Here is a 27486-nt window from a genome sequence, read left to right on the forward strand (position 1 = left end):
CCTATAAAGGCAAGAACTGACTGGCTTACAAGCCTTCAAGAGGGAGCCTAGTTCCAGATGGGGTGGGTGAAGGTAGAATCTCCACTGAATGATTTCCAATCTGTTGGGACCAGGCTGGTGAAAGGAAATGGATATAAGAATCTTGTGGTACAATAGTGAATAATTGCCATCAGGACTGACTATAATAATAATTGCCATCAGGATTGACTATAAGGGTAGGAAATATAGAGATAGATGTTTTTTTGAGAAGAAGAGAGTGATTGATTTTGCAGCCCAGGTGCGGAGGTCCCTTAGACCATCAAGTGAGAAGAACAGAGAGTGGGACCCTACCCAGAGAGGCAGTGACACCAGGGATGGAGACAGAGAAGATGACTTGGACAGATGGAGTGGCTGGGGACACTGAACTCAGGGAGGGAGAGGGTCTGTGTGCTGACAGCCGGGAGTGGGCCTGTGGGGTGTACTCTTTGGTTATCTGATGATGTATGGGGCGGGGGGCGGGGGATTGTAATCATTGCAATGAAATGAAATACAATAGGATGAATGTAAAACTGATACTCTTCTATGTAAACCTCACAACAAAAACTTATATTAAAAAAAAAAAAGTGTATGATTTGTTGATCTCAATTCCCAATAAAAAGTTGTGGGGTTTGTTCATGGGGAAAAAAAAAAAAAAAATCTGCTGTACAAGTTCTCTTTAAAGTGTTTAAGAGCAAATATATCAGTTTGAGGACTAAGCCTGACCCAAGCCAGGGTATTTGCAATAGCTTCATATGATTGTGAAAATTGAACAATGAATAAGGAAGATTGTAGAAGAATTGATTCATTTGAGTTATGGTGTTGGAGAAGAATATAAAAAGTATCGTCGACTGCCAGAAGAACAAACAAATCTGTCTTGGAAAAAGTACAGCCAGAATGCTCTTTAGAAGCCAGGATGACAAGACTTCATCTTTCATACTTTCGATATGTTATCAGGAGAGACCAGACCCTGAAGAAGGGCATCATGCTTGGTAAAATGGAGGTTCAGCAAAGAAGAGGAAGACCCCCAATGAAATGGATTGGCACAGTGTCAACAGCAATAGACTATTAGGGTGGCAGAGGACCAGGCAATGTATCCAGATGTTCATAGGGTCACTATGAGTCAGTACCTACTTAATGGCACTTAACAACAACAAAATACATATTCATATATTTCTATGTTCTAAAAAATAGTTCCTTAATTAACTGAGGATATAAATTTTAAACTCCTTTCATAATAATTGTTATCATATATTTTCCCTTCAGCTTGTGAAATGCTGTATTTGATCTGGAACCTGGAACTGTAGTGTATTGAATTTTTAAGAGTCAAAGTGTTCATCTTATTGTACTATATCTTTCTATCTCATTATTCCCGTTTTGATTTAACTAAGGAGAAAAAAAATCAACAAAGTCATCAGCTTTGAAAATACCAATAAAGTGTTTAAAAATTGCCATACAGTTATGGTACTTTAGTAACAAAGTGCTAGTACTATAGGCCACGTCTTCACCAAGGAAGATGTGTATCACCTCCTCTGCCATTACATAAAATTCAAAATCCTGTGTTTTCCTTCCAACTCTACATTTTGTCCTTATGAAATATTAGCCTAGATGTGTCCCTATAGGCTTGGCCTAATTCACACAAATGCAGGTTTTGCAAGACACAATGTTTCCTCAGAAATGAGCACTTTCCTTTCCTCGCTCCTGTGGAAATATCTCATTTCACTCTATATGAAGATAAGTGCCTAGTAGAAACTAAATTCTAAAAAGAGGCAGAGATGACTGTTCTTGCAATACCATTAGGTTATATTGATTTTATGATTCTATATAACATAGAATCCAGTGTGGCACTGTAGGATCAGCACTGAACTGTGAACCACACGTTCAGCAGTTCAAACCCACAAGCTGCTCCTCAGAAACCCTATACAGGGTCGCTATGAGTCAGAACCAACTCAAAGGCACTTACCAACAACAGTCCAAATGTGTTTTTAATGAATCCAAGGATTCTGAGATTTCAATGGGCAATAGGATGGTGACAGATTTTATGAACAATAGTGTCATTTTTAAAAGAAATATCTAAAAAGAAGTACTTAGACTTCTATGAGAAAAAATTATATGTATATGTGTGTTTGTGTCTTTAAACATTTTAATTTACATTTTGCCATCTCCATATTATTTGCTTACACATAGTAAAGAGCTAGAGGGGGAAAATAACATTTGGAGTTTAATTCAGTGGGAAAATGACTATTTTTGAGCTCTTGAAATTTTACTTCATTTAGGAACGGTACCAAACTTAAAATAATGGGTCACTAAATCAGAACGGTGGATTTTAAAACTCTAACTCTTGGATTCTAATTCAACCAGCCACCTCATAAAATAAGCCTTTAAAAAAATCAATCGTTCAATCTAGAGAGCACCACTAGGTCATTCTGTCTCAAGTAATCAGAGTATAGTCTAGTGTTGTTACTGCTTTTCAAAATCTGGCCACAATAGAAGAATGACAATTGTGTGGCATATGTGCCACGCTACACCCTCCTCTCAAGATCACAGGTGATGTGTACGATTGTTCTTGCTCTGAGCCGAGGCTTGATCTCAGAATCCTCTTCATCTCTGGGCTCTGGATAGCCATTCCTAATGAATGGAGCTGACCCTAGAGTTGACATCTCTTTCCAGAATTGGAGGGAGTGTGGAGAAAAGATGAACTCAGTTTCCTACTCTGTAAAATGGGGGCAATAATGGGATCTTCCTCACAGTGTTTTTGTGAAGGTTAACTAAGATAAAACAGGTCTGCTTTTTTTCTCTCATCTATGTATGTACCTATATTTAATACTCTTAATTACATGTGTTGTTGTTGTTGAGTGCCGTTGACCTAGTCCCAACTCATGGTGACCCTGAATTTAGTTTCCGAGGAGAAGCTGGTGAATTTGAACCACTGGCACTGCAGCTGACATTGACTTTGTGGTTCAGTGCTTATCCTGCAGTGCCACACCAGGACTTCTAATCAGATATAACATTTATTAATAGTCATTATATGCTTCCTGCATGTCAGATATGGTTCGGAACACATCGCATATCTGTCACTTGATGGTTTATATTACATATATTAACTGATTTAGTACTTCTAAATGGCACAGAGCCTATCATAAGAAGATACTTGATACATGTAATTTGTCATTACTAAGTCTGGTGTGGTGCTGTAGGTTAAATAAGCATTGGGCCATAATGTCGATTTGAACTGCAATGTTGGTGGCTCAAACTCACCAGCTGCTCCTTGGAAACTCTATGCAAGGTAGCTATGAATCAGAACCAACTTGGTGACATTTAACAAGAAGTCTGGAATGAAGGAGACCTGGTGATGTAGTGGGTTAACATTGGGCTGCTAACAGCAAGGTCACGGGTTCAAACCCTGCAGCTGCTCAGTGGGAGGAAGCTGAGGCTGTTTGCTCCCCTCCCATAAAGATGAACAGTCTAAGGAAACCTAAGGAGCAGTTCTGCTCTGTCTTACAGGGTCCCTATGAGCGGAACTGACTTCACAGCAGTGGTGGTTACAAGACTGGAATACAGCACACAAAACTGAAGAGGAGTGGGGAGGCCGAATCCCTGTCACTGAGCATTGACCCTGACAGTAGGCTGATAGCTTCCAAGTGCCCATGTTTGGGTTGTATTAGGATGACCTAGAAAGCTTTATAAAAATAAAAATTCCCAAGTCCCCACACACATTTCTGATTCAGCATTTCTGAGGGGAGAGCAGGGATCTGTATTTTTTTTTAAACTGCATCTGATTCAGCATTTTTGAGGGGAGATCAGGGATCTGTATTTTTTTAAAAACTGTATCTATAACATATTAGAGAGTATAGTATCAATGTGATCTTGTTAAGGGCCGTCAAGTAGATTCTAACTCACAGCGGCCATGTATAGCATTTCCAAGGAGCGGCTGGTGGGTTTGAACTCTGACCTTGTGGTTTGCAGTCCAGTGTTTCTCCTACAGGGCCACACCAGGAGTCCATAGTATCAATATAGAAATGGGAAGAAATAAACTGCAAAAAATGCAAAGCAAAATCAAGGTGCATCTAGTACTTTTGTGGCCACATTAAAGAGAGACAATAAAGAAGGCATCCCTGAGGATACTCAGCAGAAAGTCATAGGAATGGTCTGAGATTCAGAAAAAACCACCATGCCAGGGGAGGACTTGAGAGAGAATCTGACAGTAAGGAAGAGAGGTGTAATGATGATTTGACCCTTCATGGATGTAACCAAATGGACCCCTTGAGTTGCCAACTGAATGGTTTGAACCCACCAGTTATTTCACAGAAGAAAGCTGTGACCATCTGTTTTTATAAAGATTCTACTCTTGGGAACTTCTTGGAGCAGTTCTATCCAGTCCTCTTTGTTCACTGACAGTGGGAATCAACTTAATGACAAAAGGATGAATTTTCCAGGTTGGATGTGGGCCATGAATCCAGTCTCAGGTAATTGCATTCATTAGTAAACATTTTACTAATGAAATCTGGTTGGATTTTACAGATTTTCTAAAGAAGCTGTCTCCTAATGTAAAAATATATAACAGAGAATAAATGTACTACCATTGATGCCTTTATCTTGACAGAGCTTTCAGAGATGATCGGGAAGAGTAAAGGAGGGGCTGCACTGTGGTTAAGCTGCGAAGGAAGCGTGATGTGCAGAAAAAGCTTTGAAAGTGACACTACTTTTTGCCCCTATTCGTAGGAAAGTGACACTTTATTTGAATGATCAAAACAAGATTTGAATACTGGGAAATCACTGCAGAAAGAATATTTTCATAGTAGTCTTCAAATTTAAAATCTCTTACATTTTCTAGAGTCTTACCTTTTCAGAGAATCTTTACTGGATGTTTTAAATAACATGAGCTTGGAGTTAGCATTACGATAATTGCAGTTAAAAACTATAGTAACTGGTTCTTACTTAGGAAATGATCAAGAAGCTTATTATAAATTGTAAAGTGCCTGTTGAATAGTAAATACCCAACCAATGTTCCTTGACTGAGGGAGTGAATACATATATATCTGATTGAACAATATGATAATTTTCACCCTTATACAGTTAGAAATAGTTAAATGTCCAGTAAATTTTCTTATTAGGTACTGCGTACTTACTGTGTATTCTTTTTGTTAGGTGCCATGGAGTTGGTACTGACTCATAGCAACCTATGTACAACAGAACGAAACACTGCCTGGTCCTGCGCCAACCTCACAATCATTGCCACTCTTCAGCCATAGCTGTTGCCACTGTGTTAATCCATCTCATTGGGGGTCTTCTTCTTTGCCTATCTTGCACTTTACCAAACATGATGTCCTTCTTCAGGGACTGGTACCGCCATATGTCCAAGGTATGAGAGACTAACTTCTCACCATCCTGGCTTCTAAGAAACATTATGGATGCACTTCTTCCAACACAGATTTGTTTGCACTTCTAGTAGTTCATGGTACTTTTATTATCTCTTGCAGCATCATAACTCAAATACATCAATTCTTCTACAGTCTTCCTTACTCACTGTCCTACTTTCACATGCATATGATGTTATTGAAAATACCATGGCTTGGGTCAGGCTCACCTTAGTCCTCAAAATGACTTCTTTGCTTTTGAACACTTTGAAGAGGTCTTGTGCAGCAGATTTGCCTAATGCAATATGTCATTTGATTTCTTCACTGCTTCTTCCATGAATATTGATGGTTGATCTGAGAAAAATGAAATCCTAGGCAACTTCATTTTTTTCTCCATTTACTGTGATGTTATTTACTGGTCCAGTGGTGAGGATTTTTATTTTCTTTATATTGAGATGCAACCCATACTGAAGGCTATGGTCTTTGATCTTCATCCGTTAGTATTTTAAGTTCTCTTCACTTTCACTATGTACTAAGCACTGATTTTTAAAATCATTATCATAACTCTATGAGGTAGGTATTCATATTAGTTCCAAATGGGGAAACTATGGATTATTCATAAATTAGTTCACAATTAGGAAACTATGGGTTGTTTCTAATTATCTATCCCATAATCTTCCCCAGTAATAAAACCTCCAACTTTCAGTTAGGTAAATGGTTCTCAAAAGAAAGTCTAAATTTGCAAGGCTCCCTTACAGCTAAGCATGGACATCTGCTTTCAAGATACTATAACGTAAGCAGAAATGGAGTGTGTAACATATTGGAAGTATATTCAAGTACAAAAAGTGATCTTCGCAGAGCTTTTTTCCTTCTAGTTGGAAAAGGAGATGAGATGAGCGAGCTTATTTAGATATTTGGGGCCCTGTGGACGCCACATCTGGAAGGAGTGATAGAAACAAGATGGATGGGCGCTGGGTCTTTATTGATTATGGAGAATCCCCAGCACTCTGCTTTTTCTTGGGACTTTCTTCATATAACAAAATGCATTCCTGTTTTGAGTAAGTCACTGTTATTTGGCGGGGGAGGGAGAGGGGAGTTTGACATATAGAGAATTTCTTTTTCTTTTTTTCTTTTTTCAGGCTATAGATAAGATTCCAGTGAAATTAGGGACAATATCTGAGAAACTGTCTCCCCCCCCCCTTTTTTTTTTAAATAAAAGGCTTCTACCATTAAAAAAATACATATGCAAATTATGATTGCTGTTGTTCTTAAGTGCCCTTGAGTGGGTTCCAACTCATAGAGACCCTGGATAGGGTTTCCAAGGAGTGCTGGTGAGCTTGAACCACTGACCTTGTAGTCTAGTGCATTAACCTGCAGCACCACACCAGGACTTTGTAGATGATCATAAGAAGGTAATATTTTTGCTTCAATTTAGAGGACTAATTCATCAGTATGTCCTTTAGTTTGCACTTGTAGATGTGATGTAGTAGTACTTTTTCCCTATATGATAACATTCACTTATATTCAGTGCACTTATGTTTGAAGGTTCTTTAACCAAAATCAGAACTATGTGATTAATATCTGGACCTCCAGTCTGCCCATCCTATGATCATTATTTTGGACACACATATTTTTATGAGTATTTTAAAGAAAGTGCTAAAACAACTCTCACTACATATATTTCTTAGTTACAGAAATAAATTTCTACTATAAAATGTATTTAAGGATTGCATTATGCAAATGATGCATAATGTTGTCAGAATCCTTTGTTTGTTTGTTTATTTCACCTCTGCCATCTTTGTTTCAATTCTGTTTGAGGGCATTCTTTCTGTGCTATTGTTTTATTGTAGGGATGAAAACTGAGTGACAATGAAACCAACATTTTTTTTGTGTTTTTTTTTTTTTTTTTCTTTATTACTTAAACAAAACCTAAATTCACCCATCAACTGCTGCCCAGGATAATGTCAAAATATGTACAGAAAGAACAATAGCACCCGCCTCCTCAATCTTTATGCAGCTTTATAGCCCTGTGATAATGTACATTGAGGATTATTCTAGGAGTTACTGAATCAAAACAAGAAGGCTGAGATCAGTCAGAATTCTGGGAACCAGAGGAAGTCACTGTGATTTTGAGATGCAGGATACTCTGATGTCTGAAAAATAGATAGTGTGTTCTTACTACAAAAACTGGTAATTCTTTGATACTGTTTCCCTCAAAATTTCAAATGAATGACTCAAATCATAATTTTGCTCTTTTCACTATTTTGCTCTTTTGTTTTATGAACAAGCAGGTATGTGATCTTTGAAATTTTTTACTTGCTGTGAATTCCCCAAACTGGTTCTAGTTCTTACCAAAGAACTAGGTAGTGTCTGAATTCCTAATTAATCCAGAAGTTCTGAGAACTAATTTGTGTGTTAGTAATGCTGTTAGTAAATCTTTTAACAGGAAAAAGAAATAAGAAGGATTAACAGTATCTATAAAAATCTCTAAGAGTCCTGGTGTGGCGCTGTGGGTTAATGCACTAGACTGCAACTTTGGTTTGAACTGCAAGGTCGGCAGTTCAAGCTCACTAGCTGCTCCTAGGAAACCCTATACAGGGTCACTATGGGTCAGAAACAACTCGATGGCACTTAACAACAACAACATAAACATGTAGGGAATCCTGTGTGATGCTGAAGGGTAAGCACTGGATTGTTAGTTAATGAATAAGTACAATGGATAAGGAAGACCATGGAAAAACTGATGCATTTAAGTCACAATGTTGGTGAAGAATACTAAAAATATTATGAACTGTCAGAAGAACAAACAAATCTGTGCTGGAGGAAGAACAGCCAGAATGCTCCTTAGAAGTCAGGTTGATAAGACTTTGTCTCTCATACACATATATATTATTGGAAGGAACCAGTCCCTGGAGAAAGACGTCTTGGTAAAGTGGTAGTGATGGTTTACTGTTTAGTTGGTTCCGACTCATAGCAACTCTACAAAGGTTTTCCGAGACTATAAATCTTTATAGGAGCAGAAAGCCTCATCTTTCTCCCTCAGAATGGCTGGTAGTTTTGAACTGCTGACCTTGAAGTTAGCAGCCCGACTCATATACACTACACTACCAGAGAGCCTTTGGTAAAATGGAGGCCCAGAGAAAAAGAGAAAGACCCTCAATGAGTGGATTGGCATAGTGGCATCAGCAACAGGCTCAAGCATAACAATTGTGAGGATGGCACAGGACCTGGCAATGTTTCATTTTGTTGTGCACAGGGTCACTATGAGTCAGAGTCAACTCCATAGCTCCTAACAACAACAGCTAGGTTCAAACCCACCAGGCACTGCTCAGAAACCTTACATAGGGTTGTGATCATTCAGAACTGACTCGATGGCATCAGGATTGGAGGAAGACTCATTAACAACCTGCGATATGCAGATGATACAACCTTGCTTACTGAAAGTGAAGAAGCCTTAAAACATTTACTGATGAAGACTAAAGAGTACAGCCTTTGGTATGGATTACATCTCAATGTAAAGAAAACAAAAATCCTCACCACTGGACCAATAAACAACATTCTCATCAACAGAGAAAAGATTGAAGTTGTCAAGGACATCATTCTTCTTGGATCAACGATCAACACTCATGGAAGTAGCAGTCAAGAAATCAAATGACATATTGAATTAGGCAAATCTGCTGCACAAGACCTTTTTAAAGTGTTGAAGAGCAAAGATCTCAGCTTGAGGACTAAGGTGCACCTGATCCAAGTCATGGTATTTTCAATAACCTCATATGGATGCGAAAGGTGGACAGTGAATAAGGAGGACCAAAGAAGAATTGATGCTTTTGAGTTATGGTATTGGAGGAGAATATTGAAAGTGTCATGGGCTGACAAAAGAACCAACAGATCCGTTTTGGAAGAAGTGCAGCCAAAGTGTGCCTTGGAGGACAACATGGCCAAACTTCGTCTCTCATACTTTGGACATATTGTCAGGTGGGACCAGTCACTGGAGAAAGATATCATGTTTGGTAAGGTGGAGGGTAGTAAAAAAGAGGAAGACCACCAATGAGATGGATTGGCCAAGTGGCAGCATTGATGGACACAAACATGGCAATAGTAGTGAGGTTGGCCCAGGTTCGGATAGTGTTTTGTTCTGCTGTGCATAAGGTCACTATGAGTCAGTGCCGACTCAATGGCATCTAACAACAACAACAAATGTGTTATATAATAGAACTCTATAGAGTTTCTTGACTAATCTTTATGGAAGCAGACTGACAAGCCTATCTTCTGGTGATGCCACCGCCTGGGTTTGAACCGTCAACTTTTAAGTTACTAGTCAAGTGCTTAAATGCCTTTGCCAAGTACTGTAAATGCCTTTGCCAATGGTTAAGGTAGGAATTTAATATATCCAGAGTTGTGTTTTAAGTGTCTGCTTTCTCTCAAATATCTAAAAATGGTCATTGTTCAATTGTTGATTGATTCTTTCAAGTCATAGCATCAGCTACATTATACAGTTGATCTATTGATCCTTTTTGATCTGGAAAAAAAAATCTATATTTGCAGCACACAACATTGCCCAATTGAGCCCTGGTGTGGTGTTGTGGGTTAATGCGCTGGACTGCAAAGATGGTTTGAACCACAAAGTCAGTGGTTCAAGCTTACTAGCTGCTCCTTGGAAACCCTCTACAGGGTTGCTGTGAATCAGAACTGACTCAATGGCACTTAACAACAACAATATTACCCAAAGTAGATTTTAATTTTTACATTGACAATTTAGCACTTGGTATTGCAAGTGCTAAATTGAGCTCTGGTAGCATAGTGGTTATGAATTGGGCTGCTAACCTCAAGGTTGGCAGTTCGAAACTACCAGTGGTTCTGTGGGAGAAAGATGAGGCATTCTGCTCTCATACAGATGTACAGCCTTCACTATGAGTCGGAACCGACTCCACGGTTCTTAACAACAACAACAACATTGCACGATAATGTACTGGACTTCAAGGTCAGTTTGAACCGCAACAGCTGAAATGCATATTATCTTGTTTCATTTTGTGTTAATTTCTTTTTCCTATTATCCTCTTAATTTCCTGAGCATCAGCTTATGTATTGATACTGCCTACTGATACATGAGGGGACATCAAAAAGTTCATGAAAAAATGCAATTAAAACATAATGGAGCTCATTTAATGGGGATCAGTCCTTCAGTCTGCATTTCTTTTTCACCTAGGTAGGACCTGGTATGGCACTATAGGAAAAGCATTGGATTGCTAAGTGCAAGATTGGTGCTTCAAACCTACCAGTTGCTCTGTGGAAACCCTATACAGGGTCACTGTGAGTTGAAAACAACTTGAAAGCACTTAACAACAAGAAGTACCCATACTGAGCAATGATGTCTAAGGGACCTACAGTTGGCACTGAGTTTAGCACCACCTACTTCTGTGTGAGTGTTTTCCAGCACCGCAAATTAGAGACAGTTGTAAATCAGAAAGGTACCAAACCACTCCAGGCTATACTGCTTTTACTGATACTGAACAAATGATGGGTGGATCAAGTTGCTATGCATTCCATTAACAGTGGTGTTCATGCCAAACTTCTGATCAAACAAAAATTGGATAATGCTACTGTCTAGTCTAATATGAAACACTGGACTTTCACAGCCATGAATGATGTAGGCAGGCCCAACGTCCAAGTAGAATGTAAAGGACAGATCAAACATTTCTATCCAGAAAAGGTGTCATCTATGATCCTGACAAAGATTAAGGAAGACCATTACCAATGCTTTTGTCACTCCACTAACATTAAGGATTCTCAGCGTCAGGTAACAAAGATGCTGGAACCATTTGCTGGGCTCAATGTTTTTAGAATCATCAATCAACTGAGTAGTGCTTGTATTATTTATGGCTTAGACAAAAAGGTTAGTGCTGAAAGAAATGTGCTGATTTTTGACTTAGGATGTGGCATTTTTGATGCTACCAAAGATGGAATCTTTGAGGTTAGCTCCACTTGGAGACACCCATTTAGGTGGAGAAGACTTTGATAATCATTTTATTGCTGAACTCAACCACAAGCATGAAAAATGTATCAGGAGAACAAAAGAACTGCCTGCCACCTCCACACTGCTTGGGAACGTACAAAGCAAATAAAATACTTGCTTTTGCAGCACCCCAGCCAGTATTGAGACTGATTCTCTAAATGAAGGGATCAAATTCTATACCTCCATGGTTGTTGTTAAGTAACATTGAGTCAGTTCCAACTCATAGCGACCCCGTGTAGGGTTTCCAAGGAGCAGTTGATATGTTTGAACCACCAACCCTGTGGTTAGCAATCCAGTGCTTATAGTACACTACCACACCAGGACTCCGTGCCTCCATGCCCAGTTTGAAGACTTGGATGCTGACTGGTTCTGTGGTATCCTGGATCCATTGGGAAAAGTTCTCAGGGATGCCAAGCTAGACAAGTCACAGATCTATGGCTTTATCCTGGTGGTTGGTTCTACCAGTATTCTCAAGATTTAAGGTTTCATCACTTCTTCCATGGAAAAGAACTGAACAAGAGCATTTACCCTGATGAGGCTGTTGCTTTTGGTGTAGCTGTTCAGGTAGCCATCTTATCTGGAGACACATCTAAAAATGTTCAAAAGGATGTCAGTCCTCTGTCCCTTAGTTATGAACCTGCTAGACTATTCTCATCAAGCACAATACTATAGCTCCTGTGGTAATAGTTTGGGTTGTGTGTCAACTTGACTCAGCCAAGATTTCCAGAGCTTTAGTCATTGAGATATGCTTATTCCCCTAGTGATAAAATGTAATACAGGCATAGTTAGCTCTATGAGTAGCCAATCAATTAAAAAGATGCTTCCTTGGGCATGTGGTCTGCTCCCAATACAATGGACATGGTTCCCACATGGTTTTTGCAGTTAGCATCAGGATCAGGATTTATTGTACTGGCCACAGACTCATGAGGCTTTCTTTGTAAAAGAAAAAACCAAGGGGCATAAAATAAAATACTTCAGCACTGGGGAGAGTGGCAGCTTGTGGAGTTGCCTGGAGCAAATGACACCTGGGTTAAACAGGGCTGATAAGGGTTAGAGAGTACAGGGATCCCCCTGCCAGATCCCCCCAAGGCCATGTGCATATAAATGGGGTTAGTTCAATGGAGCAAAAAGACTGAGAGGTTTTTTTTTAAGTTTATGTGTTTAATTGTCTTATGGATATCTGTTTCTCCTGACTATTGCTATAAAATAGACATACATGTGTAATAGAAATATTAGGAATTACGATTACAAAGAGCTTGTAAGCCAGCCTTCAGCCTATACTTGATTGGATTTGCTAAAAAGGGAGTTAGAATTTGCCCAGAAAAAAAATCAGCTTCTTATTTAGGAGTCTTGGACTGTAGGGTTGGTTTCAACCACAAGGTTGGTGGTTCAAGCTTAAGAGCTGCTTCTCAGCTGCTCCTTAGCCACTCATCATAGAGTTATGACTATTTAAGCCCACCATAGTGACCCTGTGTACGGTTTTATAAGAACCACTGGTGAACTTGAGCTGCACTCTAGGGACAACAAAAACTATTCAGCATTTGGAGAGTATGGGGCCTTAGGTGGAATCCTGAGCCCCACTCAGAATCTTCCAAGTTGGTACATTTGCATTTGAAAAGATATGCAGACCAATCCAGAACTACTAGGGCAACAAGAGATTCATGATTGAAAGGGGGGAAAAAAAGCAGACTTTCTGAGTTTCAAGCAAGCTGTGCTTTAGAGGCATCAAGGCAAGGAAGGTCAGTTCATCAGAGAAATCCCTTTCTAGGGATTAAAGTTACAGGAAATCTGTGAGCTGCATGGTCACTGGTCTAGACCATCAGGGTCTATGTAAAAGTGGAATTGAGGGAAGTGCAGCACTGAGGATCTGGGCTGAGTTTGGACCTGTTCTCCACTGAGCTGGCAAGGAGCTAAGAGAGAAGGCTGGCTGGCCTGAAGTTAAGGGAGTTGTATTAACTCCTGAGTCCCTGGGCACTGACCTAGTCCCTGTGGGCTAGAGTGAAGGTGCCAGCTGATAGGAAGTGAAGGGAGGTGTGTGTGGACTCCCAAACTTGTATCTGGGACCCATGTGACCTAGCTTGGATGTTGAGAGCTGAGTTGTGACCAGAACCTAATCAGATGAAGATAAAGATGTTTGATAGTGTGAGCAAGTTTAAATTGCTACAATTTGTTGGAGTGGACTTTTGTTTTATGAATGTAGTTGCTTAACATTCTAACCAGAATGGAAGATTCTTCAGATTAAGGAATATGTTTGTCTCATCAATGTAATGAGTTGATGTTGTTGTTATGTGCCATGCAGTCTGTTCTGACTCATAGCAACCCTATACAGGGTTTCTGAGGCTGTAAATCTTTGTGGGAGCAGAAAGCCTCATCTTTCTCCTGTGGAATAGCTGGTAGTTTCAAACTGCTGACCTTGCGGTTCGTGGCTATCAAAAATGGGGGACATAAAGGCATGGAGTAGCTGGCTTTCAAGCTTTCAGGGATGTGCTTAGTTTCAGAACATGGGGGATATGGTAGAATCACCACTGAATAGTTTACTATTTTCCAAATGGGTCTGGTGAAAGGGGGTAGAAGATGATGCTCATAGGATTTTATGATTTCAATTGTAATTGTTAGTAGGATTAATTGTGATTGTCAAACTATAATCGTAGAAGATGTATAACTAAAAGGGGATGTAGTTAATCTTTTACTTCAGGAACAGATGATTCCAGGAACAACAAGAAGGAAGAGCATGAGTGGAGTGTGGGATCTTTGCACAGAAAAGTGGTTACAGCAGAGATGGTGGCAAAGGTGGTGGCATGGAGAGACAGAGCAGATGCAGGCTCTAGGCCCATGGACTATACACATTCATATATACAAAGGGTACATTCTTCAAGCCAGCCTCTTTACCATAAACACTTTGCCTTACTCAGTCTATGGGCCTAGAACCTGCAGCTGCTCTGTCTCTCCATGCACCACCTTTGCCAACCTTGAGGTTCAAACCGACTTTGCAGTCCAGCGCATTAACCCACAGTGCCACATATGTTGAATTAGTTTTGCTTCTCCTGAAAACCTGCCCTAAGACACATACCAAGCAGATGCAGAACTTCACAGCCTACCCTGACAACCAACCTAGTATACTCATTCAGGTTTATGAAGGTGAGCATGCTGTGACCAAGGATAACAACCTACTTGACAAATTTGAACTCCCTGGTATTCCTCCTGTATCTCGTGTTTTCCTCAGATTATAGTCACTTTCAGTAATGATACCACACACATACTCAACGTCTCTGCTGTGGATAAGAGTACTAGAAAAAAGAACAAGATTATCATCACTAATGACAAGGCCTGCTTGAGTAAAGAAGGCATTGAACCTATGGTCCAGGAAGCTGAGAAGTCTAAAGCTGAAGATGCAAACCAGAAAAATAATGTGTCCTTTAAGAATTCATGTCAATCCTGTGCATTTAACATGAATGTAACTGTTGAGGATGACAAACTTCAAGACAACATTAATGATGTGAACCAACCAAAGATTCTTGACAAGTGTAATGAAATTATCAACAGGTTTGATAAGAATCATATGGCAGAGTAAAAGGAATTTGAACATCAGCAGGAAGAACTGGAAAAAGTCTGTATCCCCATCATTGCCAAGCTGTACCAGAGTGCTAGAAAGGAGCCCTGGTGGCGTAGAGTGTTACACGCTGGAATATACGAGCTGCTCCATGGGAGAAAGATGAGACTTTCTTCTCCTGTAAAGATTTACAGCTTCAGGACCCCTGTACTGGCTTGTTATGAGTTGGAACCAACTCCATGGCAACACCACCACCACTAGTGTGCTAGACCCAATCCTGGAGGAATGTCTAGGGTCTTCTCTAGTGGTAGAGCTCCTCCATCTAGTGGTGCCTTACTGGACCCACCACTGAAGAGCTTGATTAAGTCAGTCTCTGAGCATACATACCTTAGCATTGCTACACCATAAAAAATGGAAGGACCTAAATTTGGAGTTCATTCCGTAGCAGCTTTAAAGTTGAACTAAATTTCTGGGCATGCTGAATAATTGAATATGGAATACGTGCATAGGGTAAGGAAGTAACATTGCACTTTAGTAGCACTGGATTGTAAGTGGAAAATGCAATGTCTTAAATAAAGCTATCTTTAAATTTGGCACCATAAAAAAAAAAAAAAAAAGGATTATAGAATTTTTGTAGAAACTTTTTGACGTTCCTTCACATCCTTAATCACTCATGAATTCTGATCAAAGCTAAGCAGGCCAAGGCACAGTATTTTCCTTCATACTCTGCACATAAGCCAATAGTTGGAACCCCAAAACCAGCTGTTATACATTGAATTATGTTCCCCAAATTATGTATCAACTAAACTGAACCATGATTCTTAGTATTCTGTCATTACGTATGTGTTATCAATCCTCACTTCTACAAAGCTAATGAGGCTGGATGAGAGGCAGTATGTCAACGAAGCAGTAATCTCTCTCAGGATATAAAAGGGATAAAACAAGCATGAAGAGACGAGTCAGACCTGACTGAGCTGGGATCTGAGCATGTCTTTTGGATCTAGGGTCCCTGCATTAAGAGGCTCCTGTTGTTGTTGTTATCTGACGTGGAGTCGGTTCCGACTCATAGCGACCCTGTACAGGGTTTCCGAGGCTGTAAATCTTTACAAGCGCAGAAAGCCTCATTTTTCTCCAGCGGAACAGCTGGTAGTTTCAAACTTCTGACCTTAAGGTTTGCAGCCTGATTCATAACCACTACACTACCAGAGCTCCTAAGAGGCTCCTAGACCCAGGAAAAGAATGATGCCAAGGCACCTGGAGTTCTCCAAGGAACACGGGGCCCACAGATTCTGAAAGATGACAAGAACATTTCCCAGAGCCAACCAAGAGAGAAAGAAAGCCCTTCCCCGGAGCTGCCTACACTGTGAGTGAGTTTGCATTTCTATTACAGCAGCGCTGGTGGTAGCGGTGGTGCTGTTCCTTCAAGTCGATTATGACTCAGAGCAACCTCATCTTTCCCCCACAGAGTGGCTGGTAAGATTCAAACTGCTGACCTTGCAGACCAATACAAAACCACCAGACTCATGTGTACACCTGATGAATTTACACCATAAAAATAGAGGTTCAGAGTTGAGCCTCAGTAAGAATCCGATTTCCCAACGTAAAGTGTAAGAATTCTGACCAACAATATTTTGTGTACCATCTTAAGAATAAGGGTACTGTCAGGCCATATAAGCAGTGGGGTTTACCTTTGTGTAAACACAAGTCACCGTCACACACAAAGGAGTGATATTAAAGGGAAAACCAGTTTTACAGACTGAGCCACAGTACATTTTATAACCCACTAGCTCAGCAACCCTTTTTAAACTGAATTTGTTGTTGTGGTTGTATGCTGCCAAGTTGGCTCCTACTCACAGAGAGATGGTTTCCAAGGAGTGACTGGTGGGTTGGAACAGCAGTCCAATGCTTATCATACTGTGCATCACCCTTTGTTATTTTGGGATTCCTTTCATGAGTTGTTTGTTGTTTGTAAGTGCTACTGAGTTGTTCCTGACTCACAATGACCCTATATAAGGTTTCCAAGGAGCAACTGGTAGGTATGAACTGCCAACCTTGTGGTTAGCAGTCCAGTGCTTATTCAACAGTGGCACACCAGGACTCTTCCTTTCATGAGTAGATATACAAAACCTTACTAAGTTGGTGGGTAAAGAAAGGAAGTAACTATGATAGAAAAATAAACTATTTTAGTAAGGAAGTGAGAGTTTGATTTTAGACCAAAAAAACAAAAAAACAAAAAACAACCGAAGTAATGACAGATATCAGCATTAAATGACATGGGGTTAATATCTTTACAATTGCTCTTTTCAATGAACGTTTACAAACCACATCCACTAAATCTGTTGCCTGATTTCTCCCTAGTCTCTTCCAAACAGCAGATGGGGAAATTCTTTCTTCCTCTGTTTCCAGAGGGTCTGCTCTGTACAGCTGGTTCTAATTACATTGTATTAAGATTGCTTGTTTCTATGTTTGTCTTCTCCTTTAGAGTTTGATCTCTTTGAATACAGGGAGTGCTTTTTCAAATGCCATTGGCTAACAATAAATATTTGTTTAATCATGCACAAAAATGTGTATTTCATATTTGCTTTGTGGGAAAGTTCTGTTCTGGTCAAATTGTGGAAGATTATAGGTTCCATCAGCACAGTATGAAAATTAGGAATAATTAGGAATGATTTTGTTTTTTTGTTCAACACCATAGAACAATTCTCATCTAGTTGGGTTCATCCAAAGTGAGCCATTTTATACAACTTTATAACAGAATTTCTGTAAATGGAAAGGGATTCTGTAATGCAGTTTTGACTTTTAGGAGGAAATAGAAGAAAAATAAGACAATGTATTAAATATTTCTTGAATGGGTAGTAAGCTATTAGGACACATGGATGAATTAAATACAGAGAAATAGTGAAATGCTGAAAAGAGAAAATAGTGATTTCATTACCATTACAGTAGATGGAAACTACCAGCTGTTGCATGGGAAATAAATGTGGCTTTCTGCTCCTGTAAAGATTTATAGTCTTGGAAACTGAGTCAGAACCGACTCCAAGGCACACAACCACCAATACCAAATCTTAAAATGAAGAAACTATCTAAGAGCTAGCTGCTAAACTCAATCTATTAACAAACAAATGAGACAATTAAATTATTTTTAGGAAAATGGAAATGTGTTATTTTTACATAAGCTTTAAATGCATATTTTATGCTTATGTTAGAGAGGCTTACTTTGGTGAATGAGTAGTTTATTTGAAAGCAAGTTTACACCAGAGCTATTGTAATGAGCAGCTAGATTTTCCTCATGTTTCAACACTAGAAAATTATGCAAATAGCTATAACATTCTCCCTAATAAATTTCATTTCCTACCCACTGACATGATTTGAATATACAATTGAAAATTATATTTTCCAAAGTTTGTTGTTTTAAACCACTTTTTATTTATCACAAGTTAATAAAGCAAGCCAAAAAAGCAAAAGCAAAAGACAAACATTTGGATGATTAACTCTCCTGCTAAATAACATGGTGAAAATATTCAGATTTTAAAATATGGGGTAAGGACTTCACATTTGCATAAGAAAAGCCATCTACTTGAGATATGTTGTGAAATTCTCACAGAAAAACTTTTACAATGGTCTCATCAGATAAGAAATAGCAATGAACACATGCTCAGCTAGAGCTGGACTGCATGCTTCAGGACAGAGCAGAAGTTGTACTCTAAAATCCGTGCTCAAAGATAATAAGGAGTCCAAACTCAAGGGATGAAAACTTTTCAAGATACTTCAAAGGGATCTAAAAATTCAAGTATTTTCTCATTCCTTTTCTTTTTCGAAAAGTGACAAACATTCTTAGTATGCCTCACCTAACTCTTCAGTTAGCACCTGACCACAGAAATGCCAGGAGTCCTATAAGACTATAATGTTGTTAAGTGCTGTTGAGTTGGTTCTGACTCACAGCAACCCTGTATAGGGTTTCTGAGGAGCGTTTGAACTGCTGACCTTGTGGTTCCCATACAGTCCAGTGCTGATCCTACAGTGCCACACAGTTCAGAAATCCCTATGGAGGAACGGGAGGTAATGGAAGTACAGGGAGTCAATAAGTCTCTCACAGGCTCTGCTGGTCCACTAACTCCCTGGATCTGGGACGGCAGAGGAAAGCGGTCCTTGCTCATCTCCAGCCATGCATCCCACCTCACAGGCTCAAGCCGGGACTGCATAAATAACCACCTAGGAAGATGGCTGTCCCACTTGGCCCAGGGGCTTTGTGCTGGTATTTTTGTGCCAATAGCTACTAGACTGCAGAGGTGCTAAGAAGAGGAATAATTAAGGTGCCTGGGAGAGGACGATCCGGTGAGGCAGAGAAAGTGGGCAGGGAGGATAGGAGGAGAGCTGGCTGCAGCTGGTTGGATGGCAGTGGGGCTGGACATCAAATATACATTGTGGTGAGCAGGGTGGTGTGGCTTTCTGAGACCAGACGTAACCTCCGGTATCAGAGGCAGGGAGAACAAATAGTTTAAGCAGTTCTCAGCATGGCTTCAGTTGTGCAGGTATTTCATGGGTATATGATATTCGCACAACATTGAAATCATATAATGTCCTATTTCGCAGATGTTGAAGTTCTAGTGTGGCCCTGAATGACACTGAGCTGCTAACTGCAAGGCTGATGGTTCAACCCACCACTGGCTCCTTAGAAACTCTATACAAGGTCATTATAAGTTGGAACTAGCTCAAGGGCATGTAAAAACAGCATGTAGTTGTTGTTAAGTGACACTGAGTCTGTTCAACTCATAGTGACCCTGTACAGGGTTTCTGAGGAGCAGCTGATGAGCTTGAACTGCTGGCTTTTCAGTTCAAATGAACCTTGCAGTCCAGTGCCTTAACCCACAGAGCTACACCAGCACATTAACCCACAGCGCTACACCTAAAAACAGCATAGTGGATGTTAAGCAGCGCAGAGCTATATTTTTACTTCAAATCAGGCACAAAATATTTTAAATAATTTAAAAAATTGCTTGACAGGTTACAGTTAGTGTCTCTTATGGTTGGTCAGAAGGAGTCTTGGTGGTGCAGCCATTAAAGCAATCAGCTGGTAACCGAAAGGTCACCAGTTGGAACCCACTGTGGGAGAATGATACAGCCAGCAGTCTGCTTCCATAAAGATTCACATCCTTGGAAACCCTATAGTCCTATAACAGGGTCACTATGAGTCAGAATTGACTTGATGGCAGTGAGTTTGTGTTTGCTGGATGATCAAATTCTCTAGAACAAGAATCTGAGATGGGGATTCTTGTACAGGTGACTGCAGGATGCGTGCTTATGAGAAACCTATAAAGAAGCAAGAGGCAGAGAAGGAAAAGGGAAAGGTCATCACAGCTGGGATCAGCATAAACTACTACACTACAGGGTGAATCCCTCCAGAGGAGAAGGGGACAGTCATTTGCACACCCATATTTAAATACACAGGGTCGCTATGGGTTGGAACTGACTCGACTCTACGGCACTTAACAATAACAACAACATGGCTCAGTGCATATTAAAAAAAAAAAAAAAAGAATGAATGAAGCTAGTCCTTATATAAGGAACATTTCAAAAACATAAATTTGGAACATTCGATTGATGATACTTCTTTTCCATTACCAGCTGATTCCTTTAATGGTTGTACCACCAAGACTTCCTGAGCTATGAAACCCCATATCTGTCTATACCAATTGGCGAATCATGCCCACCTTCCAGAGGGAAGGGGAAGGAGAAGTGTGACTTCTGAAGATAAAAGGCTCCTCTTGGCCTTGGGTAACCCTCTAGAAAATGGTGCCATCGGACTTCTGGAAAGGAGCCCTGGTGGTGCAATGGGTTAAGTGCTGGTTTGTTAACTGCAAGGTCAGCAGTTCAAGCCCACCATGGGAGGAAAATGTGGCTGTTTGCTCATGAAAAGATTTATAATCTCAGCAACCCTGTGGAGAAGTTCTCCTGTGTTCTGTAGAGAAGTTATGGGTCAGAATCAACTCCGTGGCTGTGAGCGGGTTGACTTCCAGATGCATCTACCTGTATGAAGGATCTGGGAGTTGTACAGCAGTACCCTCTCCACACTGGGTCCAGTGGTCGCCCTATCGGGTGTATACAATACTGCTTTGCTAGTTTCCTTCTTAATTCCTTTAAAGAGGTCATATGCTTTTATATCCCTTCACTATTTTTCCATTATCCAGGAACAAATCAGCGGGGGGAAATGTCAAAACCCATGTCTTAGCAAAACAAAGAAGTATAATGAATTGAATGTTCCAAATTCAAACCTTTAATATGAGGACTGCCTTCATTCATTCCTTTTTTTTTTTTTTTTAATATGCCCTGAGCCATGTTGTTGTTAAGTGACGTAGAGTTGAGTCAGTTCCTACCCATAATGACCCTGTATAGGGTTTCTGAGGAGCGGCTGGTGAGCTTCAACCAATGACCTCGCAGTTCAAATGGCTTTAGCAGTCTGGCACCTTAACCTACAGCGCCACACCAGGACTGAGCCATAGAGGTGCTTCATTTGCATTTATTTATTTGTGAAATTTATTCTGGTGACATCTTTTTAAAAAAGGAGAAACCTCATCTGGTACAGGTACAAACTGAATGCATGGTGGATTGTATGCAAGTGTTGAAACAGAAGTTTCAGACTTCTATTTGTTATGCTAGGGAAATCATAGATTTCTCGTGACCCAAATCCACTTGCCATGGTGGAAATGGAAATTTCCTGAGAGCTAAGAAGGGAATTCTTCTCCAAATCCTGGTATAAGTAGAATGTCAGTCAAGAAATCCCTAAGACTAGGCTGTTGTTGTTGTTTTAAGTGCCATCGAGTTGGTTTCAACCCATAGCAACCCTGTATAGGGTTTCCGAGGAGCACCTGGTGAGCTTGAACCATAGAGCCTGTGGTTCAAACTGACTTTGCAGTCCAGCACATTAACCCGCAACACCACATCAGGACTTGACTACTTCACATAAAATTAAGGGAGCTGGAGTTGATACTTAAGGGTGTTTCTGTTTTAATGGACCATTATTTGGTAAGGAGTCCTGGTGTGGCGCCATATGCTAAGCACTCGACCAGGAGGTCATTTTGAACTGCAAGGTCGGTGGTACAAACTCACCAGCTGTTCCTTGGAAATCCTATACAGGGTATCCATGAGTCAAAACGAATTGGACGACACTTAATCACAGCAACACTATTTGGTCAAGTCTGGTCAATACTATTTAGCCAGTTTATGGTGGACAGACTAAGGAGCTCTGGTAGCTTAGTGGTTACAAATCGGGCTGCTAACCTCAAGGTCGGCAGTTCGAAACTACCAGCTGTTCAGCGGAAGAAAGATGAGGCTTTCTGCTCCCATAAAGATTTACAGCCTCAGAAACCCTGTGCAGGGTCACTATGAGTGGAAACCTGCTCCACAGTACTTAACAACAACAACAACATGGTGGAAATACTAGCCTCTTGGCCTCCTGGTTCTCTGAAGGAAAATCAGTGCATAATGAAATGTTATTTTTAAGTTGAGTTGACTCCGAGTCATAATGACCCTGTTTTGGGTTTCTGAGGAGCAGATGGTAGATTTGAACTGCTGACCTTGTGGCTCACAGCCTAGTGCAGATCCTACAGCACCAAGCCTCTGCAAAAAGGTATAGAAAGGCCATCTCTGCAAGTTTAAAAAAAACCATCTTGGCTTGGAATGATCTCACAAACTTCTGTACATTTAAATTGTTGCTGTTAAGTGCTGTTGAGTTGCTTTCTGATTCATAGCAACCCTGTGTAGGGTTTCTGAGTAGGACCTGGTGGGTTTGAACCACTAGAACTACAAAACGTAACGGTAATTGAAATGAATTATGTGATTCTACAATGAAACCCATTTGGTTGTCTGTCTCCTACTCTGATATGAAGCCAAATACAGCAATGAACTTGGACTCTTTGGGATTATTTACTGTCACATACTAAAAATAATGTGATGAAAATGTGGTCTAGTCCTGGTGAGCAGATTGCCATATCTTTCTCTGACCTTCACTTTCATGAGGTGACAGAAAATTGAATAACCAAAACCATCTGAAGTCCTGTGCACACCAAGTCTCTCAGCTAAAGTCCACTCTGGTGTCATTTAGTAAAAGTGGAAATTACTCTCACACCGACTGCGAAGTATGAGCTGTCATTTATTATGATTTACCAGAATGCTCTGTATTGGCTACCAGAAAAAAAAAAAAAAGAGGAAATACTATTGGAGATAATTAAAATGTGAAAGACAGCTTGTTTGGATTCTTGGGCTGTTTCTGATTTAGGGAATAAAGTCCCAATTAAGACAGAACATAGAAATGTGGATATGTTAATTCCAAGTAATTAGGAGCCTGGGGCTGACAAATGGCCTCTTGGGGGGGCAGATAAAAGGCTGCAGGTGCTCATCCTTCTCCTATCAGAAGTGTCTGAGTGTCCTTGAGTGGAGGAGAATCAGCTGCTCTCACCAGCACGTGACTCTTCCTCACAGCTTCCTAAATGGTTCCAGACAGTTGACTCAAGTCTCACAGCCTCTTCCTCACATTTCCTCAGCATTTCCAGCTACTTTTTACACATAACTTTTAAAGTTTAGTCACATTTACATGTTTTTAATATAATCTTTCATATGACTTTGTTTTCTCCTTTCAAACTTAATAATAGGATATCCAAATATTGTCTTAACTGAAGGATCTGTAAACACAGGCTTATCCAATATACTTACAGGCAAGGCAAATGCTGCTTTTTAGAAGGGTTCTATGGTGGTGGGCCCTCAGGAGTCCTGGTATGGCGCTGCAGGATAAGCACTGGATTGCCACTAGCAAATCAGATCCTTGAAAAACTATGCAGGGTTGCTACGAGTCAGAAAACAACTCAATGGTACTTAACAATAACATCGACATGGACTCTTGCATGGAGTGCTGGCAGCTCTGAAGGACCCACCAGCTGCTCCACAAGAGAAAGATGAGGCTCTCTGCTTCCGTAAAGATTTACAGCCTTGGAAACCCTGTACAGGGTCACAATGAGTTGGAACCGACTCCACGGCACAGAACCACCACCAAAAACTTACAGTCTCAGAAACGCTATACAGCATCCTATGAGTTGGAACTGACTCAACAGCACCTAACATCAACAACAACATGGGCTCTCATTATCCACCCAAGTGGTCCCCTGGCCTGATACATCCTTCATTTTATTGTATAGCCACTTCATTGAATCTCATTCCAGACTTTAAGTTTTTAAATTCTGTTTTTCACAAAGAATGTTGTTAAGTGTCGTCAAGTCAGTTCTAACTCATACTGCCTTGTACAGGGTTTCTGAGGACTGGCTGGTGAGTTTGAACGGCTGACCTTACGGTTCAAACCAACCTTGCGATTGAGTGCTTATCCTACAGCGCCACACCAGGAGGCACATAGAAGGTGTCTGATCTCTGTTGCTTTGCCACTACCTTTGGGACCCTGAGCCTTCTTGTCAGCACTGTTGTCTGCAGAAGCTGCTCTCCTTTTGGAAGGCATCTTAACCTGATATCTCCATGGCTTCCACTGCCACAGCCCAGTCATGTTTGTAAGCACTTGTGTGAATTCTGAAGTCATCTTTCCTGGGTCTTTATGCAAAGTATATACTTTCTCCCTTGGCGTTCTTATATACCAATCTTTCAAGATGTGTCCATTTTGAATGGTAAATAACTAAAATAGTTAACAAAAGCAAATCAACACAACTCTGCCTTTAAACACAGAAAGGTTAGGATTAGCACGTTTAATACTATTCATAAGAACAGCATTAAAATGCATGTAAGATTTTAAAATCTTATCATAAGCAAATGGACACTTTAATATACCAGGACAACAGAGTTCTAATAGCATTAGTAGAGTCATGGAAAGAATGCATTTCACATGCATGCATGTGAACTTTCAGGGCAGGAAAAAGGCAGCCAAATTGCCTCTATTGAGAAGTGTTGGAATCCTAGGAGGGCCACCTGAAAATTACATTTAAATATGCTAACACTATTATGAGGATATTTCTATTCTTCCCATAAAGGTCTTGCTAACAGTAATTAAATTTTAAGACAGTCAGATCTGGAAAGGAATAAAAATACAGTGAAAATACGATTATGATGGCTAGAGGAGGCCTTCCTTTTCAAACACTAATTAAAAAAAAAAATTGAGTTTCAGCTACCCAGGGATACAAAAGCTGGCCATATCTATATTAAATTACACTTAATCGTACCCAAGTTCTTAAAAATTGAATAATTTAACACAAAAATGACTTGAACTTCAGGAATATGTAAATGGAATCCTAAATGTATGCGTTTCTCCATCAATAGTGATAGACAGAGTGAAGGGAAGAACAAAACAAAACATACAAGTCAAGATTCACCACAAGTATCCAACACGATCCAGGTGATTCCACTCATGGAGACGCTTTAGAAAACAGCACAAGTATATTTTAGGGATTCCAGGATTGGAGATCTTCATGGAACACCCTGGGTCATCTGTAGGTTTGAACCCACTGTGCCACCAAGGTTCCTTGAATCAACATCAGCCAGGAAGAAAAACGACATTGGCCCAACACAACCAAGATTGTGGGAATGCCACAGACTCGTAGGAAGACTTCATTTATTTGAAAACATACCCGGCTTTCATTTAAAAATAATTTTCATCTTCTTATTCACAATCAAATGAGTCCTGGTAGCATAGTGGATTACAAGCTGGGCTGCAAACCGAAAGGTCAGTAGTTCAAATCCACCAGTAGTTCTAAGGGAGAAAAAAGAAGGTTTCTGCTCCCCTAAAGATTTACAGTCTTGGAAGCCCTATACAGGGTCACTATGAGTTGGAACCAACTCGGTGGCACACCACCACCTCCATTCACAATCAGCAAACCTGATTTGTACACTGCCTCTTTTTTTTTTTTTTCTTTAAATCATCCTATTGATTGTGTGGCTCATGACAAGCTATAGACAACATTGTGAAGTATGAGTATTCCGGAACACTAAATTGTGCTCATGAGGAATCTGTACATGGACCAAGAGGCAGTTATTCGAACAGAATGTTTTAAAATTAAGACAGGTGTGCAACAGGGTTATATTCTTTCACCACACTTATTCAACCTGTATGCTGAGCAAATAATCTGAGAAGCTGGGTTGTAGGAAGAAAAACATGGTACAGATTCCTTATGAGTGCAATTAAGTGTTCAGGAATACTAATATTTCGCAATGTTGTCCATAGCTTGTCATGAGCCACACAATCAAAAGCCTTTGTAAGTCAATAAAGCACAGGTAAACATCCTTCTGATACTCTCTGCTTTCAGCCAAGATCCATCTGACATCAGCAATGATATTCCTTGTTCCACGGCCTCTTCTGAATCTGGCTTGAACCTCTGGAAGTTCTCTGTTAATGTTTGATTGTAGCCGTTTCTGTATTACCTTTAGTAAAACTTTACTCACATGGGATACCAAAGAGATTGTCTGATGATTTCCACATTCCATTGAGTCACCTCTCTTTGGAATGGGCACAAATATGGATCTCTTCCAATCAGTCAGCCAGATAGTTGTCTTCCAGATTTCTTGGCAGAGATGAGTGAGTGCCTCCTGTGCCACCTCTCTTTCTTGAAAGATTTCAATTTTTATTCCATCAATTCCTGGTACCTTGTTCTTTGCCAATTCCTTCAATGCACCTTGGACTTCCTCCCTCAGTATCATTGGCTCTTGATCATATGCTACCTCTTGAAATGGTTGAACATTAACCATTTCCTTTTGGTACAGTGACTCTGTTTATTCCTTCCATCTTCTCTTGATGCTTTCTGCATCAATCAATAATTTGCCCAGAGAATCTTTCATAATGAAAGCCGAGGCTTGAATTTTTTCTTCAGTTCCTCCAGCTTGAGAAATGCTGAGCATGTTCTTCCTTTTTGTTTTTCTGATTCCAGATCTTTGCACATTTTGTTGTAATATTTTGCTTTATCTTCTCAAGCTGACCTTTGAAACTTTCTGTTCAGCTCTTGGACCTCCTCATTTCTTCTATTTGCTTTACCATGTTTACGCTGGAGTGCAAGTTTCAGTGTCTCTTGTGACATCCATTTTGACCTTTCCTTCTTTCTTGTCTTCTTAATGACTTTTTGCTTTCTTTATGTATGATGTTCTTGATGTCATCCACAACTCTTCTGGTCTTCGGTCTTTGGTGTTTAATGTATCAAATCTGTTCTTCAGATGATCTCTGAATGTTAATGTATAACAATAGTTGTCTTTAAAAAATTGAAGACAGTCTATTATTGGTGTGGTGCTGTAGGATCAACAGTGGACTGCAAACCACAAGGTCAGCAATTCCAACCCACCAGCTGCTCCTTGGAAACCCTATAGTGCAGGGTACTATGATTCAGAACTGACTCAACAGTATTTAACAATAACAACAACAGTCCTCTAATGTTTTTGCATTGACTTGCTGCTGTTGGTAAGTTCTGTCAAGTCAGTTTTGACTCAGTGACTTGTATATTATAACTGAAGAGCGGATGGTGAGTTTGAACCACTGTCCTTATGATTCAAACTGGCCTTGCAGTGCAGTGTTTTATCCT

At 40.1% G+C, this 27486-nt stretch overlaps 1 protein-coding gene and 1 pseudogene across 1 annotated transcript in view; one reads left to right on the top strand and one right to left on the bottom strand.

Moving 5' to 3' along the window:
• The window catches only part of GPC6 (glypican 6), a 1623644-nt gene that overhangs the window by 557648 nt on the left and 1038510 nt on the right, over positions 1-27486 (bottom strand). The window lies entirely within an intron of this gene.
• LOC102815006 overlaps positions 11011-27486 on the top strand; it is a 167219-nt pseudogene continuing 150743 nt past the window's right edge.

Source organism: Chrysochloris asiatica, unplaced genomic scaffold (genome assembly GCF_000296735.1).
Source record: "Chrysochloris asiatica unplaced genomic scaffold, ChrAsi1.0 scaffold00005, whole genome shotgun sequence".
In the NCBI taxonomy this organism is placed as follows: Eukaryota; Metazoa; Chordata; class Mammalia; order Afrosoricida; family Chrysochloridae; genus Chrysochloris; species Chrysochloris asiatica.